The 10000-nt window shown below is 45.9% G+C and overlaps 1 non-coding gene across 1 annotated transcript; it reads right to left on the reverse strand.

Annotated features, from left to right (window-relative positions):
- Positions 1-3957: 3957 nt before the first annotated feature.
- LOC134544323 (5S ribosomal RNA) lies at positions 3958-4076 on the reverse strand. Its single transcript, XR_010077677.1, has one exon. It is a non-coding gene; the product is annotated as a 5S ribosomal RNA (ribosomal RNA).
- Positions 4077-10000: the final 5924 nt, after the last annotated feature.

Raw genomic sequence — 10000 nt, forward strand, 5'->3', positions numbered from 1 at the left:
GAGTGGCTTGACGCGATGGGCCTTGGGCGCTGCCGCAGGTGGCTGTTGGTTGGGGGGGGCGGGGCCCGCCTGCTCGGTTGAGGAAGAGGCCGCCATCTCGTGGTGCGACCTCTTCGCCTTTTTCGTGGCGACTGTCTGCCAGTCGCCATCGGTTGCGTCCTCCTGAGGGGAGGGCATTGAGTCGTCCATCTCTGTCATTATGTCTTTAAGTCGCGTCAGCCTCACACTCGTGAGCACCCACTGACCGTCCCCCGGGGCTAAGTTAGCCGGGTTCAGGCTAGGCTGAAGGGGATCTAACTCCCCGGGTGTCTCAGAGCTCGTTGATCGTTAATACTACCTTTACCTGGTACCGTTACACTCTACCTGCCTGCGCACTCTGGGTGCACAGGCTACCTTTCAGGAAAACACTGGGTAGCACTGTGAAGTGCTACACACAGCTTTAGGCGCGGAGCTCCTCTCCGTACGTCCATCCTCGGCCAAGGCTCAAGGCAAACTCTCCTTTTCTTTTTCTTTTCTCTCTGCAAATATCTGGTTACCCAATTTTCTGGTTGCGGACGGTTCAGAAAATTCTCGATGCCTTGCTCACGTAGGGAGCAGCGCACTTTGGACAGCGAAAGTAATGTAGGGCTTCTTTAGCACTGATTTTTCAATGTTTTCTAAATGTCAGCAGTCTACGATGACATAATGGGCAGTTCCACTAATAGTGTAATTTTTTTATGGCAGCTGCACTGTTTAATTTGCACTGCGAGCTGTTTAAATTTACTGCTACACCAAACAGGGAACTTTTCATTTGCAGATGTTATTCAAGGAATCAAATACGTAATTTGTGCTGGAATCACTTGAAAATGGTTAAATTAACTTAGGTATACTTTAGTGTATAGTATGCTGAAAATGTGGAGATAATTTCATGAAGGCTGTTTGCTGTGGAAGCACTAGCAAATCACCTTGTTCAGTGCCACCTGGAATGGCTTTCTTCGTGCACCTCCAAGGATGATGTGATTATTATTGTGAGTAAATTTTGTTTACATTTTCATTGTGTGAATAATAAAACTTTTAACTGTACACACAACAAGCATTTCACTTGGATCTGATGCATTCTCAAGAGTGCAGTTTCTGTTTAGCTTTTAAAACTGGCTGCCCTTCAATTCACTCAAGGTGCAGATGCAAGTTGCTGATGAAGTATTCCACACACATGCTACATTGGAGAAATATTTTAATAAAAATTAAAACTCTTGCAGGATTTCGAATAAAAACTATCCTATTTATCCCTTCTATGTTTTGGTACTGCGAAATTGAGAGAGGTAAGTAAGTTGTGAGGTTATTTTTACTTGCTTGCATGTGAGGTTAGCAGAGCAAAAATATTTTTGAAATTGCAGATACATGGTCACTTTATTTCGTTGCAAACATTTATAAGCTCGTAATCTTATTTAAAGTCTCCATACTTAATGCGTTTGGAAAACCTTCTTTCTCTCAATTTTACAATGGAACAAAATTTTACTTGTATGTGTACATTAATTCCATCTCTAAATGATGTAGGTTTACGCACCGAGATCAGGTACATTGTAGAGAGAAAAACACACGAGTACCTGCTTATTTTGAAGTTTTAATGAGTATATTAAAAAAAAAAAAAAAAAACGATAAAAATATAATTGAAAAAGTATATTATTCACGTATTTTTGAGGATGAGGGGAGGGGGTGTTTTTGTCCGATGGTCGTTTATCTTTAAAGAAATTTCCGTTGGACCTGTGCGTTCTTGCTCTGCCAATTCTCGAAAAATGAAATATTTTAAGTCGTCTTTTATGTGCTAACTTCATTATATTTGGCTGCATTCGTATTTTTATTAGTTTTGAAACATTCATGTCACGGAAAATAATCATAAACCAGGACAAAAACGTTTTGACTAAATGTTCTAGGTTGGTTGTAAAACATTTTCTTATTTTATTTCACATCGGAAACATCTGTTAAGTTGTAAGCTTTGTAATGAATGCGACAGTCACTTGTTCGCTGAAGTGTTTGTTTAAGAAATTAGTATTGTAAATTTGTTTATGGTCTTGTTAAATGAAATTTTAAGTGAAATCATTTGGGAAAACAGAGGCTACAGGAATTTTCAACACAACTTGATGACCGACGTTGTGACTAGTGTGGGAGTGTGTGCTCGTGTAAATATCAATTTTTCTTACTCCTCGTGCCGGTCAACAGGAAAACAGCGAGTGTGTTATCTCATCGCGGGCGTGTGATTGCGTGTGGTAAATTGTGCTAGGTTAATTACCGCAAAACTCCACTGTGTGCAAATATGTAGTGTGTCGCTGTATGCAAATATTTGGTATGTCTTTTTTTTTTTTTTTTTTTTTTCAGGCAATACACACTTTGAATTTTACACAATTTCGATGCTGCAACCTAAGTGTATACATGCGAATAGGATTGCTTAAATGAAAAAGTAAAGTAGGAGGTAAGTGCAAATGTTTCCAGGAGGTTATGCACACACAATCTATTTTATGAATTAATAGTTATTATCTAAGAAAATGATAGAAGATTATAAATAATGTGTGCAGAATAATACAGAATTTGCATGTTACACAAAAAAAAATATATATATATATTCCAAATATTGTTAGCAAAATGCACCTAGATTAGTGAGCTGGATTTTTTTTTTTTTTTTGTATTTTTGTTCTGTTGATCCCACGTGGAGTCAAGGCTCCGGGATATAGAACATGTATGTGCAGACAATTAATATTTACATGATGCAAGTTACCAAGAAAAAAAATTTCAAAAAAAAAAAATACATAACATGTTACACAATTTAACTTTATGCAAAACATGAAGCAGCTGTTATCACAAGTCCATTCAACAAATTAACAGTTCAATTTCTCTATTATCAATCAAATTAAAGAATAGCTTCAGAGGGTAGGTAGGATATTCTAGAAGAATTTTTTTTACTGTTTTTTTTTTTAATACTGGTAAATTGTTTTAGTTATTTTCTGTGATATTAAGTTGTAAAGTTTTACTCCCAAGTAATTTAGTCCATTTTCAAATCGCCTAGTGTTATGTTCAACTATCCTCAATTTACTAGCATTTCTGGTGTTATACCTATGTGCGAATATCTAAAAAAAAAAAAAAAAAAAAAAAATAATAATTTTTTTTTTCTTCTTTTTCTTAAGAATGAATAAAAAGTTTCTAGAACGTATTCATTTATGGCAGTCAGGACTTTAAGTTTTTTGAATTTTGGTCTGCAGTTAGATGATTTTTTATCTTTTGTTATTATTCTAATAGCTCCTTTTTTTTTTTTTTTCCCCCAATGTTATATGGCAGAAAGAGTAGAGCTATGGCTACTGTGACATCATGCATTGATGGGAAGGTTATTGTTGGATAACAAAAATTTAGATGATATAATTTTTATTTTTTTCCATACACAACACATTGCAGGTACAATTTTACAGGTTACAGCTGTACCACCTCTAGTATTGCTGCCGACCATCCAACAAATGAGCACACTAAACAGGCATTGATGACATTGTTATCAACGTCTTTTTGAATCTCTCATTATTATACATAACTGCCCACTGAAACAGAGAAACTTCAAAATAGGTGTGTGTGTGTGTGTTTATATATATATATATATATATATATATATATATACATATATACATACATACATACATACATACATACATACATACATACATATACACTTATCTATTTATTTTTTCACTTTGAATTTTGTATGAGGTATACACATGCAAAGATTCACAGCTGCTGCTGGGTGGGTGAGTGAGTGAGTGATTGAGTGAGTGATTGATTGATTGATTGATTGATTGATTGATTGAGAGAGAGTGAGTGTGTGTGTGTGTGTGTGTTAGGGGGGGGGGGGGGGGGAAATGTGGTGATTGTGGGGGAAAAAAAAATTTAAAATTGAAATTTTTAAAAAAAAATTTTTTTCTGTAGGGTGCAAAATAGTAGTGCCAACGGCACGTGGTGTTCCCAAGCGGTCACCCATCTAAGTACTAACCACGCTCGACGATGCTTAACTTCGGTGATCGGACGAGAACCGGTGTGTTCATCGTGATATGGCCGTTGGCAATGATATAGATGTTTTTTTTTTGCAGTTTGTATTTGCCACTCGAAATAGCTATACCAGGTGTGATTGTTACAAACAACAGGAGAAATCGTGTAATGAACACTCTTTTACTTCCCCCCCCCCCCCCCCCCTCCACACACACAACACCCACCACCCTCACCATCCCAACCACCAAAGCCCTCTTCAAAATACACTCTCACACACACACACAAACCCACACTCTATAACTGATGAACATTACCATAACTTCTTAAAGCCATTAGATAATATTTAACTCAAGAAAGGTATTGTGATATGTTTAAAGAAAGAAAGGTGAAACCTTTAACTTTACCAGCAGGTATTAGTATCACTGAGGTATCTTCTAGGTTGTAGCAGCAATAGTAGTAATAATAATAAAATTAAATAAGGTAATAAAAAAGAAAAGTTATACATGTGATCAAATCATGAATGTATAAAACTGGAATGAATTTAAATTTTTTTTATTTTTCTTCATAGGCTGTTTTGAAATTGATGAGTAAGTGCCTCTTCTTTTAAATTTTTTAATGCTGAACACTGTTACATAAGAGATGAATGTTTAGAAAATTTAAAAAAAAAAAAAAGCTAGCCCAGCCCCCTCCCCCCCTCACACAAAATCCAAACAAAAAAAAAAACACCCTCCTTCAAAACATCACATAATCATCCAGCCAGCAGTGCAGACGAGAAATTTGCACTCGGGGCCGCCATTTTGACGATAAATTCTTGCATGGCACACCAAAGGTAGGAAAGAATTTAAAAAAATAAAAATAATGGGCGAGCACCCTCGCGTCTGCCTGTAGAAAATGAAGTTAAAAGTAACATAACCTAAAGACAGGCACACACTAGGGTGCTCCCAGGCGGTTGAGAAATTTTTTCCCGCCAAAAGACTTATATATATTATTTATTTTACTGTTTTTGGCAGGGGGCTATGTCGGTCTGTGTGCAAAGTAGTTCCTACTCCCGCCGCCAGGAGCGCGCGCGGTGGGTAGCGATGTTGTTTTTTCTGCTTTCATTTGTTTATTATTTAGAGGGTTAATGCTATGTAAATGTACGCAAGTTTGGTTATGTGTCGGTAGTTGTGCGAGATTTAATTTCCGAAACGAAATTTGACTTTCATCGGCCTGCATTTCTCACTTATTCGGAAAATACATGTGTGTTTATGTATGTATAATAATCGAGTGATTTTGTAATAATTTGGAAGTTTTGTTTGCGTGTGCGATGTGGGGAAGAAAAGGTGTGCACACGAGTCCTAGGGCTATATTTTTTTTTATTGCGAAATATTTACTTCATGTGGTGAAAAATTTTAAATTATTTGTGATGCAAGTGAAATTTTTTTTTTTTTTTCAGTTGGGTGATGTGTTTGTCCTCGTTTGTGTGCAAGGAAGCAAACATGCTGAAGGTAAGGGGCCATAAATGACACTTTAAAATATTAGTTTACCATTAATTTTGGTTAAATATTAAATTGCCATATAAGTAAAATCATGTCAACTGTTGTATTCCACCCAGTATAAGCTGTTAGTAATGGGTACTTAATATAAATAGAATAAATGTAAGCATTTTCGTCTGCATGAAAATTCACTTTTTTTTTGGATCCATTTGTACTGTGGGTAGTTAAATAGTACATTATGTTGTTTTTACTTCGAAGTACAAAACATCTTGTGCATGATTGCAAATTCAAACGCAGTTAAGCATAATATGAATTCGAATTATGTGTGTGTGTGTGTGTGTGTGTGTATATATATATTTTTTTTTTTTTTTTTTTTTTTTACTGTGTCCAGTTTTAGCACAAATGGAATTATTTTCAAAGTGAATCGATGCAACTGGTCTTTGCCATTAATATTGATATATGATCTAACTAAATTAAATAGAAAGGATTTTTTTATTTATTTTTTTATATATATAAATATATTTGTAGCAATGTACTAATGACCACAGAAGTAAGCAAAAAAAAAAATATATATATATATATCTCAGCCAGTAAACCATGCGTCTTAAAGACTTTTTTTAATGAAAATATTTCTGCCTTGGTTAAGCTTACATTTACTATCATAGGGATTGAGGGAATTGTAGAACAGCAGCAGAAGCATTTCCTTTCATGATCATGTTCTTGGTCCTGAAAAGGACCGTTTATGTAAGCATGTGCACACCAGACCTGCTCACTTGGAGCTGGTGTATTTGGTGACAGCCTTGGTGCCCTCGCTGACAGCGTGCTTGGCCAGCTCCCCGGGCAGCAGCAGTCTCACGGCCGTCTGTATCTCGCGGCTGGTGATGGTGGAGCGCTTGTTGTAGTGGGCGAGGCGGCTGGCCTCTGCCGCGATGCGCTCGAAAATGTCGTTCACGAAACTGTTCATGATGCTCATGGCCTTAGATGATATGCCAGTGTCCGGATGAACTTGCTTCAACACTTTGTAGATGTAGATTGCGTAGCTTTCCTTCCTCTTGCGCTTCTTTTTCTTGTCGCCCTTCGAGATGTTTTTCTGGGCCTTGCCCGCCTTTTTGGCTGCCTTACCGCTCGTCTTGGGGGGCATCGTAGGTCTGAGCTGTGCCGCTGTCGCTAGATGAGTGAGACGGGAACTGAATTTTTTTCGTGAAAAGTTTTCTTGGCTTCTTGTTGCGCGACCAATCGGAGCGCTCCGCGGCTCGTGATTGGTCGCGCTCCGCGGAGGGACGTGTAACAAAAGTAATTTCCAGCGGCCGGGGCGCCACTTTCTCGTAGGTTGCGGACCAGTGTACAGCCTATAACTCAACATGTCTGGCAGAGGAAAAGGAGGAAAGGTTAAGGGGAAATCCAAGACTCGCCTCGGCAGTAGTGTTTGCGATCGCTCCAGTGTTCTTGCCTCGTTTCGGTGTTTGTGGTTTCAGTTCGCCATCGAAGTGGTGTTTTTTGTGTTCTGTATTCATTTGTGCACCTGCACAAACGTTTGTGAGTGTCGGCGCGGCGTCGTTTAATTTTAATCAGTGTTTCTGTTCACTTGTCATTATGTAAACAATCTTGGATACTTTCGATTAATCGATTGGGCCTGGACTCGCCTTTCGATTGTGTGGTCCCAATTATTATTTTTGTGGTCCCAATTATGTGGTCCCGATTTTCTGCACCATAAATTTGGGGTCCCAACTGGAAATGGACAGCGACGTGGTTCCTGCCTCTCCGAACGCCATTGTGGTGGACCATCAGTCTCTTGCGGCCCCGCCATCCTTGCCGCCGCCGCCTGTCATGCCTGGTAAGCACTGGGCCGCAGCGGGCGGGCACCGCTCCAACGTCATCTCGTCCTCCTCAGACTCGGAGGCTGACGTTCTCTCGGCCGAACCCTCTTCGCAAGGTGCTGCCGACCGCCGCAACAGCAAGTACAGCAAGGACGCTGCCAAGGCGATGGTTCGGCGCCAATACTTTGCGGGCCCTCGCCCTGATGGGGTTGGTGGCAGCACACCATCTTCTCGTGCCATCTCCCGGGCTGACACCAGGGAACACCGCCGCCAACAGCAGGCGGAGGTTCTCCACACGAAGCGGCAGGCGGATGCGCATGTGGCGGCCATCATTGACGCTGTCGCGGCGGGGGTGGAACGCCCCTGGTCGCATGGCCGCACGCCTTCCTGGCCTAATGATCTTCACCGCATTGACGCGGAGGAGGTGGCGGATGCTGGTGGGGGGCCCGCCTCCCGCTCTGCCTCCCAGCCGGACATCCATCTTATTCGGCAGGTCGAGGAGACCTGGCGTGGGCTGTCCTCAGGATCGCTGTCTGCCCCCCGACCGGTACCCACCGTTTCCAGCTGCCACACGCCTCGGAGTGCGGCGACGGCTACCACCACGTCCACTGTGATGACCACCACCTCGGTCGCCATCTGCGCCGTGTCGGGGGGCCGCCCGCCGGCCCTGCTTTCCCCTTTGGTTGCTGACGCTGATCCCCCATTTCAAGCCGTCGGGGCAGCGGAGCCCCATCTGGGCCTTTCTCCTGCCGACCCCCGGGCCCCACCTGACCCAGTGCCCCGCCGTCCGGCTGCCGGGGTGGTTGCGGCGCCACCGGTGTCTTCGTGCGCCACCTCTTCGGCTCCGCGCACCCCAGTGGTGCCCCCAGGTGGTCCGGCCTCTGCTGAGCCACGCGTCAAGCGTATTCCACCCATCGTTGTGGCCACCCGCCTCACCGCCGATGCACTGCGGGGCAACCGCGAGTTGCGCCGTAAACTTCAAGGGGACTTTACGGTGGACTACCTGCGGGGGTACCCACGGTACCACCCCACCTCTCTTCAAGACAGGGCGGTGCTCATGGAGTATTTCCGCACCCATGGGATCCAGTGCCATACTTTCCCGGTGGCAGGCCGCGCCAAACCGAAGTTAGTCCTGGCTGGTCTGCCCCCCACTGCCGCGGAGGCGTCGGTGTGGGAGGAGCTGGCTGAGGAGGGCGTCCGCCCGGACTCCCTCCGTCGCCTGACGCCGGACTGGGCGGCGGACCGCGGTGTAATCCGGTTCCTCCTTGTCTTTCCGGATGCCGCTCAGCTGGCGAAGGCCCGCGCCCTGAGACACCTGGCTGGGCTCCGCATTCAGTGGGAGGAGTTTCGGGGTGGATCCCGCCCCCTCCAATGCCACAACTGCCAGCGGTGGGGGCACCGGGTGGAGGACTGTGGCCACCCGTTCCGTTGCCTCCGCTGCGTCCGGCAGCATGCCCACGGCGCCTGCCCGAAGACCCCGGAGGAGCCGCCTTGCTGCGTCAACTGTGAGGGGCAGCATCCGGCCAACGCCCGCACCTGCCCCTCCTACTTGAAGTTCCTCGAGCAGCAGCTGCGGCGGAAGGGGCCTTCGCTTCAGCAGCTGCCACGGCCCCAGCCGCCACGCCACCACCTCCAGGACGCCGCTCCCTCCCGGCCATCCATGGCTGCCGTGCCTCCAGATGACTTTCCGTCCTTGCGCCCTCCATCCTCGTACCGTCCTCCGGGGACGCACTCCTATGCGGCGTCTGTTGCCGGTCCTCCGCTGTTTCTGGGGCCCACTCCTTTTGCGGCACAGCTTCCACCTTCCCCTCAGGCCCCCTTCGCCACGCAAGGGCCCCGCCCCGTCCCTCTCCTTCCGGTCGCCCCGCCTGTAGTCTGGTCCTCGCATCGGCCGCCGGGATGGGGTGCAGGGTCTGCGTCGGTCCCCATGGCCTTTGAACCGGCTTCGGCCCCCCTTCCCCCTCTTCCCGAGAGGGGCCCACCTGCTGCTCCTTCCCAGGGGCTGCCCTCGGGTTCGAGGCTGTCTGACACCCGCCCGGTGGGCTCCCGGTCCCCGGGTCAGCCTGACCCGCCCTCCGAGGCCACCCCCCCACTGGCTGCCTCCTCACGGGCCTCCCTCCATTTGCCTCATTCTGACCTTCCCTCTCACTCGCCTTCCCCACTCCAGGGCCCGCCCCATTCTCACCCCACGGTAGGTCTCACCGGGCCGCAGCAGCCTCCCCCTCCACTCGAACATCCGCCTGGTCCGCCTCCATCCGCTTGCCCCGCCCGTTCTTCGGCCGGTGAGGCATCGTCTCGCAGCGTACCTTCCTTCCTTCCGTCTGCTTCCCTCTCCTCGTCTTCCCACATCCCCTTCTCGGCCTTCTTTGAGACTTACAACTGGCTACAGCACCTCCGTCTCCTCCCGTGGTTGCAGTTGTTTGCCACGGGCATCTACCACATCTCCCAAGCCTCTTCCCCTCTTCTTCAGGCAGAAATATTTTTCCGCACCGTCCTCGCCTTTTTGCAGGGTGTGTTCTCCGCCCCCCCTTAAACTGGTCCTCTGGAACGCCCATGGCGTTCGTTCCAAGCAGGCTGACTTCTTCCATTTCCTACATGCCCACCATCCTGACATTGTCTGTTTGACCGAGACTTGGCTGAAGCCCCAGCATCCTTTCTCCCCACCTGGGTATGCCACCATCCGTCGGGATAGGGATGCGCGGGGGG

This window comes from Bacillus rossius, unplaced genomic scaffold, assembly GCF_032445375.1.
Source record: "Bacillus rossius redtenbacheri isolate Brsri unplaced genomic scaffold, Brsri_v3 Brsri_v3_scf36, whole genome shotgun sequence".
Classification (NCBI taxonomy): domain Eukaryota; kingdom Metazoa; phylum Arthropoda; class Insecta; order Phasmatodea; family Bacillidae; genus Bacillus; species Bacillus rossius.